This window comes from Cupressus sempervirens, chromosome 4 (assembly GCF_028749045.1).
Source record: "Cupressus sempervirens isolate cs-2001-9-10 chromosome 4, ASM2874904v1, whole genome shotgun sequence".
NCBI lineage: Eukaryota > Viridiplantae > Streptophyta > Pinopsida > Cupressales > Cupressaceae > Cupressus > Cupressus sempervirens.
This window is the reverse complement of record NC_143121.1, coordinates 771,250,723-771,264,578: the sequence shown is the minus strand read 5'-3', so window position 1 is coordinate 771,264,578 and position 13,856 is coordinate 771,250,723.

The window sequence follows — 13,856 nt, the reverse complement described above, 5'->3', positions numbered from 1 at the left end:
TGGGCTTGAGAACACAAGTTGAGATCTTCCTTGGAGGTTTCTATGAGAGTGTGGATTTGCACTAGCTAGAGTTGGGATTCGATCTTAAAGGATCTTGCAGAATTACTATTGTAATTACTTATGTAATTGGTTGTAACCTGGAAGGCCTTACAGCCCAAAACATTGCATGTAAACAGTTAATTTATAAATAAAGAGTTGTGATTTGGTATTAGATATTTCATTGTTATTGTGTTTCTACTACGTGGTTATTTACTGGGGGCTAGGACATCTCCTTTGGGGATTCTCCTATCTTGCACTACATCAAGTGGTATTAGGGAGAAGGTTATTCCTTGAGTGTGTAGACAAATTTCCAAAGTTGAGGTAGTTAGCACCAAGACCTTGGGAGGACATGCATATGGATTTATGGTTGCGAAGATGGAAGGTTGATGTTATTCGGGAAGATTGATCTGTTGGTGATTAATTACAAAGGGTTTACAAAGATCTTGGAAGATGGGTCTAAGAGGATTGGACCCTAAGGTGATTGTGAATCTTCTTGATGTGGTGGAGAAGAGATTTTTAGAGATGTCTACTCGATTTGAAGCTATTTTGGCTAATCGAGTTAAGGAAGGGATGGTTGAGTTTCATAGAGATTTGTGGAGTTAGAATCTATCAATCTAGAAGAGAGTTGTCTGGCTGATTAGAAGACTTGTTTGAGAGAGAAGATGGCATAGAAAGGTTGAGGTCAAGGAGATTGGTTTTGTTGATCAACTTGTGAAGTTTGTTACAAAACCTGCAAAACAATTGGAGGTTGTTACTGAGGATATTCCTAACCTTTTGGATGTTGGGATGGAGATTGGTTTTCATGATCAATTGGTTGAGTCTGACATGGATATTGTAGAGCACTTAGTCATGAATGATCAAGTTGTTGTTGTTGGTGACTTGTATGTTGTAGAGCATCTTGTTGTGAGCAATGAGACCGTTGGTGTTGTGAGTTTGGAATGGTGTTGATGGAGATCTCCATATTGCCATTGATATGGAGTTTGTTGTTGCTGGTGTGAATTCACTAGTTGGTGATGTGGATGAGGGTTTGTTAATGAAGCATTATGTTTAGTTTGTTCCTAGGAGTGAGCACGTTGATTGGATGGTTGAGATTCTAGTGTTTGATAGAGTGATGTAGATGTGGATGATGTGCAGATTGGTTTTCTTGTCCTAGTTGGAGTGGAAAACTTTGGTGAAGATGAAGATGATTGTAGATCTTTCTTTTAGCATCAAAGTGTGGGATACACTTTTCTATCTACTTGGGCAGTTTGATGTAGCATCTTGCATTAGAAAATGAAGAGAGAAAAAAAACTAAAGGAGAGAGAAAGTGGCAAAAATTAGAGGAAAAATAATCAAAAAATATAAAAAATTAAAAAAGAAGAGGAGAAAGAGGAATTTCTATTTTCAAGGTGCATAGGTGGCGTAAATAGAAAAAAAAAATAAAAATGGTTGTCATTCCATTTATTGATGTGTGCAGGTGGAATTATAGAAGTTTGTGGGTATTTTCTTAAATCATGCATTTAATATTTGTTGGGCTACATGGTGGTGCTTAGTTGTATTTGGGTGGGAATTAAGTATTTTCTGTAAGGTAGTTGCATTTACCTTTTATCTCGCATTGGTTGTGTTTGTAACATCTGGGGTGGTAAGTGTCTATTTAAGCAAGGCATATGAGCATTTCTAATCAAGCTTCAAGCTAATCTCTTCTTAGTAGAAGCTTGGAGAGAAGGAGGAAGCAAAGGATTGAGTTTTCTTGAGTCTATGGATAGAGCGTTGAATTTGAGGCAGTTTACAATAGGATTGTGATTATCATCCAGCTTGGAAAAGAGCATGGAAGATGGAGTAGCTGATTGAGAAAAGATTTCCAAAGTGTGTGGACATAGTGCTAAATGTGAGACAATTTACGCTTGGATCTTGGATAAAGTTTGAGAAGAGCTAGTAGCTGTAACTTAGAAAACAAGAAGATTGCTTGGTGGGCTTGCAAGCACAAGTTGAGATCTTCCTTGGAGGTTTCTATCAGAGTGTGGATATGGACTAGCTAGAGTTGGGATTGAATCTTGAGGGATCTTGCAGAATTAGTATTGTAATTGCTTATGTATTTGGCCATAACTTGGAAGGCTTTACAACCTAACACATTGCATGTAAATAATTATTTTATGAATAAAGAGTTGTGATTTGGTATTAGATCTTGCATTATTATTGTGTTTTTGCTATGTGGTTATTTGCAAGGGGCTAGGACATCTCCTTTGGGAATTCTCCTACCTTGAATTACATCACATACATACATACATTCATTCATTCATACATACATATGTTGGTGTAAATACATATTTATTATTTATACTTACTTAAGTTTACTTAGGTTAATGCATTGTTTTATTATATTACATTATTATATTATTTATTTTGTGAGACACTTAGGAGTTTGTGCACCTTTTTGAGTTGTCATGTTGACAACATAGAAGTACACAACTCTAATTCAAAACATTGTTAGTGTAATTTTTTATTTTTCCTATTTTGCTAGGTTTTTCCTACACTTTTAATAATCTCGCTTAGGTTAATAAAGCATGTCTTATTAGGTGAATGGTTGTGAGGTGTCACCTTCCTACATGTGAGCATCCATTAGCTATCTTGGGAAGATACTTTGCTATCTTTAGTCCGATAGATGGTTGCTCCTCATTGGTTGGTGTTGCCACCTCCTCCCTCTTCCAAGCCTATGTAAGCATGCTACCTGGCTTGTATTTACATCTCTTGTTTTTGCATCCTCTTAATGCTATTTTGCTTTTAGCATTTGCATTACTCTCTTGGAGACTAACTCTATGATGCTATTTTGATTTTGTATCATTTGCATTCATAGTTTAGATATTTTTTCTTTGCACTAGTTTTTTGGGTTATTAATCTTATCAGATTCTAACATGGTATCAGAGCTTTTCTATGTGCAAGAGTAGATTTTAGTTTCCTTATTTGAGAGATTCGGGGGGGGGGGGCAAATAAAATTTATTGTAGTTTTCTGAAAAACGAAGTATGCTCTTCTCTTGCATCTTTGGATGATCCTAAGAATCAGAAAAGTTTTGACAAAAACAGTTTTTCTCTGGGGTTTCAATCTCAAATCTGACAACCAACTTGCATATTTGGAGTTTTCAATCAGTTTTGCAGGTTCCAGCATGCCATTGATGGACTTAAGAAGCTGATCCAGCATTTTCATGTCATATTTTGGTTGCTGAGGTCATTTTTTGATTTTTGGAGCCATTTTTTACTGTTAAAGGCGTCTGATTTACACTACAGCAACATCTTCTGTACATCAGCAAGAAAAACCATCTGGGTATCTTTTAAATTTTGCATGCAAGCTGTATATTTCTCAGAATCGAGCATGCAAAGCTATAGCCATACCCCTCTCCGTTGGCAGTCGCAGATTTGAATGCAGTTTTCAAATGTCTCGTTCTTGCTCATACGGACTCCAATTTTGATGATTCTTGTTATGAACTTGGCTTTTTTGTGTGCTCTATCCACTAGTGGAGTTGTTTTTTGATTTTCATGCATGAATTCTTCAAAAATTGCAGATTCTCAGCCGTGACTGTGCACAGTTCTCGTTTTGGAAACTTTGGAGGATCATAACTTTCTCATACGACCTCGTATTGAGGCGATTATTTTTTTGAAAGTGCATGATTTTTTGAGTAGATCACAATGGTCTATTTGTTTCCTTAATTATTGTGCCCAAGTTTCACTTTTAGCATATGCTCTTCATGAGGGTTTGTAATGCATTCAAATCAAGACCACTAAGTATCTCTTTCTAGTGGTAGTTGTAAATGCACTAAAATAAAGTGCCAAATCATATTTCTTTGGGGGGGGGGGGTTCTTTGATTGAGTAAAAAGGGGGGGGCATTGTCGTGGCTGGGTTCTCTTCTTTTTAGCATTTCTTTGCATTCCTTCATCATGGATCAAAAAAAATGCCCATCCTAACTCCATACAATTACTTTGAGTGGAAATCACGCATGATAATTCACTTAAGGAAAGCTAGATTAAATAGGATAACTATGGGACTTGAAACTGAACTTGCTAAAGATGAAGATAAGCCTAAGTGGTTTAACAAATGTGATGAGGCATTTGGAACATTGTGTTTGTCTGTTTCTCCTGACTTGCTATTTCACATTGAGTCTTTGGATACACCAAATGAAGTATGGACAAAGCTAGAAACACTATTTGGCACACAAGATTCAATGAGGGGTCATATGCTGGAAAATGAATTAATTAGTTTGAGTCCAAGCAATTTCAACACAATCCAAGATTTCTTCACCAAATTGAAATCACTAAGGCTGTAGTTAAAACAATGTGGAATTGAAAAGAAAGATGAACAACTGATTCTTAGTATTCTCTCTAAGCTAAGTTCAGAATATTTTGTGTTTGTCTCTACCTTCTATGCTACTAAGGGTGCACTTGGTACTCAATTCACCATGCCATCTTTAGATGATTTTGCTATCAATCTCACTCGAGAACAGGGGAAGCTAATCCAGATGGGCACTCTTACGTCCTCTAAGTCACATGCCTTGGCTGCCAAACAAGGCACAAAAGAGCAACAAGGAAAAAGTAGTAACAACAATAGTAAGGATAAGAAACAAAAGAATAGCGAGGAGAAGAAGGATCAGATATCAATTTCTTCAAAAGAAACTATTGATACACCATCTTCCAAGGGCGATAAGCCTAAGAAAGAAAAGGTCAAATGTGCCTATTGTGAAAGACCTAGTCATGATGAACATAAATGTTTGCAGAAACAACTTGATCACTTGACATACATTCTTGAGAAGAATAATATCAGTGTTCCTGAGTATATCAAACAAAGTTCTAATGAAGGGTCTAACAAGGAAAAAGAAAACAACAAGGGGAAAGGAAAGGGCAAGGCCCTTTTTGCAGTTGCTTCCTCACCATCCACTTGGGTTCTTGATTCGGGTGCTTCACACCACATGGCTTCATCTAAGGAAGAACTTGCATCCTTGGAGCCATGTACTATGCCTTCTATTTTGATGGGTGATAACACTGTTGTTGAGGTGTGTGGGAGAGGGTCTGTTGATGTGGGGGATGGCATATTCCATGATGTTCCTTTTGTACCCTCATTGTCAACTAATCTCCTATCGGTACACCAAATCACTCACATAGGTTTAGGCAAGCGGGTTGAGTTCAATCCTGATTCAGTGGAGATACATGAGTTGCACAATGATTCTATAGTTGTAGTTGGGAGAGCAGATCATCAGTCACGACTCTATATGTTTTCTCACTTTGTTCCTGATCCTCCTTTGACTGTTTCAATCACTCACTCTAATGATGTGAGCAGATTATGGCATGAGCAGTTTGGCCATCTTAACTTCCACTACTTGCATCAACTTAACCAACAGAGCATGGTCACAGGGTTTCCTTCTACTTTGACATTGGAGTCACTTGGAAAACATGATAGATCTTCTAATGGGTCAAATTCACTTGAACAGTCTTCTACCTCCACTTCTGATGCAGAGAGTGATTCAGAGGACTCACCTCCTTCCTCTCCTAGTCATCATTTATAGGTTGATGATTCTCCTCTAGATTCTCCATCTTCTGGTCCACTTTGGGCTAGACAGACCTTGCAGTTTGCAGGTGATTGGGTTGGGGATCCATCAGACACTAAGCAGATTCGTTCACAATTTCAGGATGCTCTACATATCTTCATTGCTACTACCTCAAATCCACAGTCTTTTCATGAGGCTTCTGGTATTTCTGAGTGGGATAAAGCTATGCAGGAAGAGTATAGTTCCTTGATGAGGAACCACACTTGGGATCTTGTCCCTTTTCCTAAGGGAAGAAAACTTGTTCGATGTAAGTGGATCTATCGGACAAAATTTGCAAGCTTTGCTGGAGGTGCGGGATGCTTCATCTTTTGGGGGGGCCTCTTCCTCTCACTTGGAGTTCTGATTTTCTTTGGGGAGTCTCTTTTCTCTCTCTTTTGGGGGAATTTTATGTACATGGGTACCTCATCAGGCTTGACTTGTCGGGACCCATTTCTACATCCACCTAAGCTTCGCTTATGGGGGGGGTGTTAGTGTAATTTTTTATTTTTCCTATTTTGCTAGGTTTTTCCTACACTTTTAATAATCTCGCTTAGGTTAATAAAGCATGTCTTATTAGGTGAATGGTTGTGAGGTGTCACCTTCCTACATGTGAGCATCCATTAGCTATCTTGGGAAGATACTTTGCTATCTTTAGTTCGATAGATGGTTGCTCCTCATTGGTTGGTGTTGCCACCTCCTCCCTCTTCCGAGCCTATATAAGCATGCTACCTGGCTTGTATTTGCATCTCTTGTTTTTGCATTCTCTTAATGCTATTTTTCTTCCAGCATTTGCATTACTCTCTTGGAGACTAACTCTATGATGCTATTTTGATTTTGTATCATTTGCATTCATAGTTTAGATATTTATTCTTTGCACTAGTTTTCTAGGTTATTAATCTTATCAGATTCTAACAAACATGGTGTCTACAATACTGGAGTTTGCATCATTCACTAAGTTGTCATGTAGACAACACAATTATTCACACTCCCTTTTTAACACATGTTGTCTACAATATAAATTTGTGTGTTACACCCTTGTAGGCTTATCTTCTCATCATTGCACTTACTTCCGTGCTTAATGGAGGATAACCCATATCTGGTGGACATGTACCTAGTTGTATGACTTATCATGTAGCTGATTCTTAGGCATTCTAGATGCATCTTAGAGGCCTTTATATACAAGCACTCCTAGTGTACTTTCATGTATATTGAATCAAATTCATATTGATATTCTGATCATACTCCTTTCTGGTCTACAATTGTGCTTGTGTTTGAGTTCTTAGTTCTTGGGTGAATTTTTTCCTAAGGAAAATTCTTACATGGTATTAGAGCTATACCAAGTTCTTACATGCTATCAGAGCTAGGAGATTTTCTCTTCACATAGCTATTTGAGATCATTGTGGCTTCAACATCTCGGCCCGAATTCGGAGTAGCACAAGAATTGGGAGCATCTAGAGCTAGAATAGACCTTGCCATTGCATCTGGAATGTCGATTCAGTGCAAATTGGCTATAAATTCAGCTACCCTAGGCCAAAGTCGATCGTGATGCAATTTTTTTTTCAAATCAGCACCTAGAGGCCCCAATTTGCAATTTGGGTAGGGTCATTTTGTAGATCTAATTTTTTTTTCTTTTCAGATCTATAATTTTATTTTCTATGTTTTTTTTGAATAGAATTTTGAAATTTTTTTAGGCCTAGTGCCCTTGCAGAGATTTTTTTTGCACAGGTATCGTGTAGTCACACCCCAACCCTGCTTAGGGACTATTTTGCAAAATATTCCATCCATTTTCAGCAGTTAACATTTCAAATTCCTAGCAATCACATCTAGAAATTGACGCTCATACTTCTAGTGCCAAGAAAATCCAATGGGTATCACACCTAGCGGGCACCCCAATAGGTAGCCTTGCTGGTTTGTTTAAAAATTGCGGGCTCTTCCTTTTATTTAACCTGCGAACCCCTCTCCCCATGAATGTGGGACTATTCATAGGAGTCCAGATGACTGCAAAAATAACTCGGCACCTACTAAGCAGACTTTCGGCATGGGAATCATAGATTCTGGTCACTGCAAGATTCATTTCTAGCCTACTTCTATGTTAAGTGCTTCCACCATGTGGTAAGCTACTTTCTTGCCACACAACCCCTATATCGTGAAACTTTTTCGACACACAATCTGAGACATCGATAAGAGCCATGACAGGGTCTTCCCAGTGGCTATGGTTGGATTTTAGCATGAATTTGGCCTGTGTTTGAACTTTGGCACCACATAAATTTACCAATGCCCACAAATTTATACCCCTAGCATCCTTTGGTATTCTGCCACACAGAACATGTGGCCTATCCTCCTGCACAATGCAGTGGTCCATGTCAACAAAATCCTGCAGACACATGGATTTTGCCACGTCTACCTCCAGATGTCACCCACCAATAAGGATAGTCCACTTAACATCCACATAGACCCACGCTAGCTGTACCTGCCACATATACCTTCTTGACATGTGTCAAAATTCCATACCATCTATATGCCTAGTCATCTGCCATGTTACCTGACATTTTTTTTTGCTGATGTCAACTAGACATGAGGTTAAAATTGACGACCATCTAATTGTTAAAACTAGGCCTTTTGTAACTACAACGATGACCATTTGATCATCAAATTTAAGATAGTAGTTTTTCTACCAAACCCCTCTCTAGATTTCTTTTTGATTTGGTAGCCTGACTTTGCGAGCCCATAACTTAGTCATCCAGACTCCAATTCAAGTGTAATTTTTTTTGAAATTGAGTAGAATTTCATGAACTTTTGAGTGGTGGTGTTATTTTCTTGTTTTGGTGCAAGGATTTTTTAGAAATTGCATTTTTTTGGTGACTATACCTATGCAATCTTGTATTTTTCAACTTCAAACGCTCTGTACGGGCTCATCTAGACACAAAAATAGGTTCCAATTTTTTTGAAAGTGCATTTTTTTTGTCTACTTTCCAAATATGTAGTCAGATTCTTGGTTGTGTGGACAAAAATCTCACTTTCAAAACTAGGGCTTTTTTGCATTGTAATGCTTTGATTACTTTTTAGAATTGTTGTACATTTGAGCTATAGTGCTTAGTGATAGATTTAGGCCTCAAAAGGTAGTTGTAAAAAGAAAAATTAAAAGTCCACTTTGTACATTTTGACAAGTGGCTTATTGTACACACACTACATATAAAGTGCCAAAAGCTTTTTTTTTTTTTTGGGGAGGGGGGGGGGGGTGGTCTTTTGATTGAGTGAAAAGGGGGTGTGTACTATGTTTTTGTGTCTCTCTTGTGTGCTCTTTTTATTTTTTGCATCATGGGTTCACGTAAATGTCCAATTCTAACTTCACACAATTATTCTACATGAAAAGATATTGTATGGAGTAGATTAATGGAAAAGGACTCATTGATTGGATTCTAACCCACTGATGCTAAAGAACTCATTGATTAGAAAATCATAGACAATCGGGCTTCAAGAATTATTAGGAGTTGTGTGCATAGAGATCTCTTCTTCCACATTGCCAAATTCATAGAATCCAAACTTGCATGGGACAAACTTGAATCATTGTATGGTAAGGTGGATGAGGAAAAGGGATTTTAGATTGACGACAATTTACTTCTCTTGGATCCAAAGAAATTTGACACAATTCAAGATTACATCAGCAAAGCCAATGAGTATGGGGCACTATTTAAAGATTGTGGAAATCCCATGAAGGATGACAAGTTGATTCATCACATCCTAAAGAGGCTACCTTCAAAGTATGCCTCCTTTGTTTCAACTTATAATACTCACAGGTCAACCATGGAAAGTGTTTACTAGAAGCCTACATTTGATGCATTTGTAGAGATGTTGATTGTTGAACAATCTTACTTGATAGATTTGGGACTTCTCACATTATCAAAGGCCAAATTATTGGTAGCTAGTGATGAAAATCAATCAAGTCAAGGAGGAAAAACTTCTAGCAACAACAGTAAGAAGAAGCAGTGGAAGCAAAAATCACAATCTGAGACACAATAATCCTCCTCACAACAAGTCAATTCTTCTTCCAAAAAGAAGGGAAGTAGTGAAAAGAAGGACAAACTAATTTTTGCATATTGCACAAAGCCAAATCATGATGAGCATCATTGCAAGACTAAGAGAATTGATGAGTTGGAAAACCTACTTAAGAAGAATAGAATTCAAGTGCTAGGTACTTCCAAGGATTCAACTCCAACCTCTTCAAAGGGAAAATGGAAAGCACTTATGAAAAATATAAGTTCTTCTTCAGAATGGATACTTGACTCAGGTGCCTCCTATCATATGGGTTCTTCAAAGGGAGACTTTTCTTCATTGAAGCAGTTACAGGTCCCACACATCTTTGTGGGAGATGATACGAAAATGGAAGTTGAAGGGAAAGGACATGTGGAAATGGGAATTCAAAGATGTTCTCTACATTCCAAACCTTAGTTCCAATCTCCTCTCAGTTTACCAAATCACTCACCTTGGAGATGGTCACAAAGTTGAGTTCCTTCTAGATTTAGTGATGGTGCGCAGTCTTAGAGATGATTCATTGGTTGTAGTGGGGAAAGTCAATCATGACAAGAGGCTTTATTCCTTCTCCCACTTTGTGACTAAGTCTCCTTCACAATCCTTGATAACTCAATCTAATTCACACATCAACCTATGGCATGAGCGGTTTGGTCATATTGCCTTCCGCTACCTTCAACAACTTTGCTCAAAACACATGGTCAAAGGTCTACCTAACATCAACTTTTCTAAGGGTGAGTGTTCATCATGTACTATGGATATGCATCTTGAGGAGAAGTATGATAAAGGGAAGTCTTTTAGAGCACTCGTTGTTCTTCAATTGGTTCACATGGTATTAGCAGGTCCTTTTGTAGCGACATTAGTTAGCCAAGGCCGCTACATCCTTACTTTTGTTGATGACTTTTCACGATTCACATGGATTTACTTCCTTCATCATAAGAATGAAGTGTTGGATAAGCTTCAAGCCTTCAAGAGTCATTTTGAATGGAAATCAAGGAAAACCATCAAGGTTCTATGGATGGATAACAAAAGAAGATATGTGGACTGAAGACTTAAAGACTTTAGCAAACTTGAGAGGATTGATATTTAGAATCCATTAGCATTCAGTCTGCACAAGACAAATGTTGCAGCACTAAGGATTAGAACTCTTAAGACCATGACAAGTTGCATGATAAAAGCCAAGTCTCTTGATCCTACACTTGAAGTTGAAGCCATTAGTAGTGCTACTCACATACTTAATAGGTCTCCTCATAATGCCCTAGATGGGAAGACTCCTTTTGAGGCATGGTGTGGCAGAAAACTAGTTGTGAGTCACTTTAGAGTCTTTGGTTGTTTAGCATGGGCAAACCTATCTTCCATGGGATGCAAGGCACCATCACCTAGGCCTTGTACTTTCATTGGATATGAAGACAATGTGAAGGCTTATAGACTTATGGATCAAGAGACACATGATATCTTTGTGGAGAAGGATGTATACTTTGAGGAAAGTTCACCAAGCTTATCCTCTACTCCTCTTTGCACTTCATATACTGTGGAAACTAATAGTGACACCAATGATAATGCTTCAACAGATTCAAACACATGGGGTTCTATCGACAGTTGTAGTGAGAGTTCACGATATCAGTCTAGTCCACATGCTTATATTTCCATAGTGAAAGGTCCAACACAACAGGGTACGTGTTGTCTTCTAGCTCTAGCTATAGAAGATGACTACATGACAGACATTGCAGGTTTGTTCGTGGAGTCACACACTATAGATTTGGGAGACAACCTTGATGATTTACATCTTCTCTTTGATGAAGATGATCCTTCTACAGTTGTTGCGAGGGCTCACTTTGACCCTCATGTCCATTCTCTACATGATCAATCTTTATAGGTTGGCATGATTGTGGATCCTTATCAACAACAGCTGTCGGAGGTCTCTTTATTAGTTGGGGAGACAAATGGCTCATTGGGATAGATTCAACAGACATCCTTGCCAGATCTGCATTCGTTCTTTTCAACACAGTTGGAAGGGGCAACCACTAGCATCAACACAGGGACACTTCAATAGGTTTCATAGCCACCATACATCTTTAGGATTGTACCTTTGCCTTTGTTTCTTCCAAAGGGGAGGAACATCATTTTGTACTCATGGACCAACTTCTTCCTTGGAGCAACAATCACTGGTCAACATTCTTCATTAGGGGGGGAGACTACCTTGTCTCACTTCCTCTTCTTTCTTATGAGGGGGGGACTTTTTCCTCTTATGAGGTCTTGTTCTTCTCATTCTTCACTATTGTATATACTTGATGTATGTCATAATGGGGGGGTCTTTATTACTCCATCCATCCATGCATCTTGTCTTTTTATCTCTCTTTTTGGGGGAGGGTTTTTCCCATGAGGGTTTCCCTCTTTCTCCACTTTATGAGAGATTGCATTTTCATTATGTACATGGGTACCTAACATGTCCTAGTAGCCGGGACCCATTATGCATTTCATTCTATTTTTCGTAAGCTTAAGGGCATTCCCCTAAGTTGCACTTAAGGGGGGGTGTCGGTGTAAATACGTATTTACTATTTACACTTACTTAAGTTTACTTAGGTTAATGCATTATTTTATTATTTATTTTGTGAGACACTTAGGAGTTTGCGCACCTTTTTGAGTTGTCATGTTGACAACATAGAAGTACGCAACTCTAATTCAACACATGGTGTCTACAACATTGGAGTTTGCATCATTCACTGAGTTTTCATGTAGACAACACAGTTATTCACACTCCCTTTTTAGCACATGTTATCTACAACATAAATTTGCGTGTTACACCCTTGTAGGCTTATCCTCTCATCATCACACTTACTTCTGTGCTTAATGAAGGATAACCCATATCTGGTGGACATGTGCCTAGTTGTATGACTTATCATGTAGCTAATTCTTAGGCATTCTAGATGCATCTCAAAGGCCTTTATATACAGGCACTCCTAGTGTACTTTCATGCATATTGAATCGAATTCATACTGATATTCTGATCATACTCCTTTCTGGTCTACAGTTGTGCTTGTGTTTGAGTTTTTAGTTCTTGAATGAATTTTTTCCTAAGGAAAATTCTTACATGGTATCAGAGCTATACCAAATTCTTACAACATACATACATACATACATACATACATATAGATATACATACATATACATGCATACATATAAAAATGTACATGAGATAGAGGTAATGTATATGACTTTGATAATTATTGAATTACCTTTAGATATCCAGTTGGTGATACTCCTATGATAGGCATATTATAATGTTTTGTTGATTTTTGAATAATTTATTTGACATCTTTGAGTGCATTTTTTTTTCTCTTAGAAGGATTTTTTGCATGTAAATCATTATATTGTGGCATGCTATTTATGTTTGGTTCTATTAAGTTCATGTAACTATTGTAATGATTTGAGGAAGTTTTTACATATTCTCCTTTTAAGGTTAATGTAGGGATTTTTTGTGCTACCTTAATTTTATTACTCCCATTACCCATACATCCAACACTTTTTGCTCTATTTTTCAAGTCCGAGTTCCTCTCCATATCTTTGATCTAGATCTAGCTTATTGTATCTACTATATTTTTCATAATTTATTATTATTGATAAGCTATATCATTTGTCGAACATTAACTCAAGATCTCAAACACACACTATAAAACCTCACTTTCATTGTAACAAATGAACAACTGCATGTGTTCAACTCTCCCATGTAGATTGTAGTTGAAACTATTTGTGTTCTAATATTATATTATGTAGGTTTGATATCTTTGTTTGAGACATTGACATATGATCTCATTTCCTTGCATATCACATAATGCACTCCAATTAAGCACAATTAACCTAGATTCATGCAATTGTCAATTGCTAAATGATAACTAAAAAAAAAATTGTCTAAGAAAATAAATTCAAAGGAATATATTTATTTAGATTGTGTAATAACATGATGAAGATACTTTTATTTTGCAAAACAAACTTTGGTTTTTTAATAATAAAATAGGAAACCTTGGTGTGTTTATTGCTTGAAACTACAGAAGACATACAACTCTCAAGAGGTATTTGCAATTAATCTTTAATTCATGGTTTTGATCTAGCATAGTGTATATTTTTTCTATTTTATGCATTGTAATTTTGCTCCTTAATAATTATCAAGACTTCATGGTATTTAGATATACTTTGAGAAAATTACTAGATTACTTTAGGGTATAGTTTTTTTGGTCAACC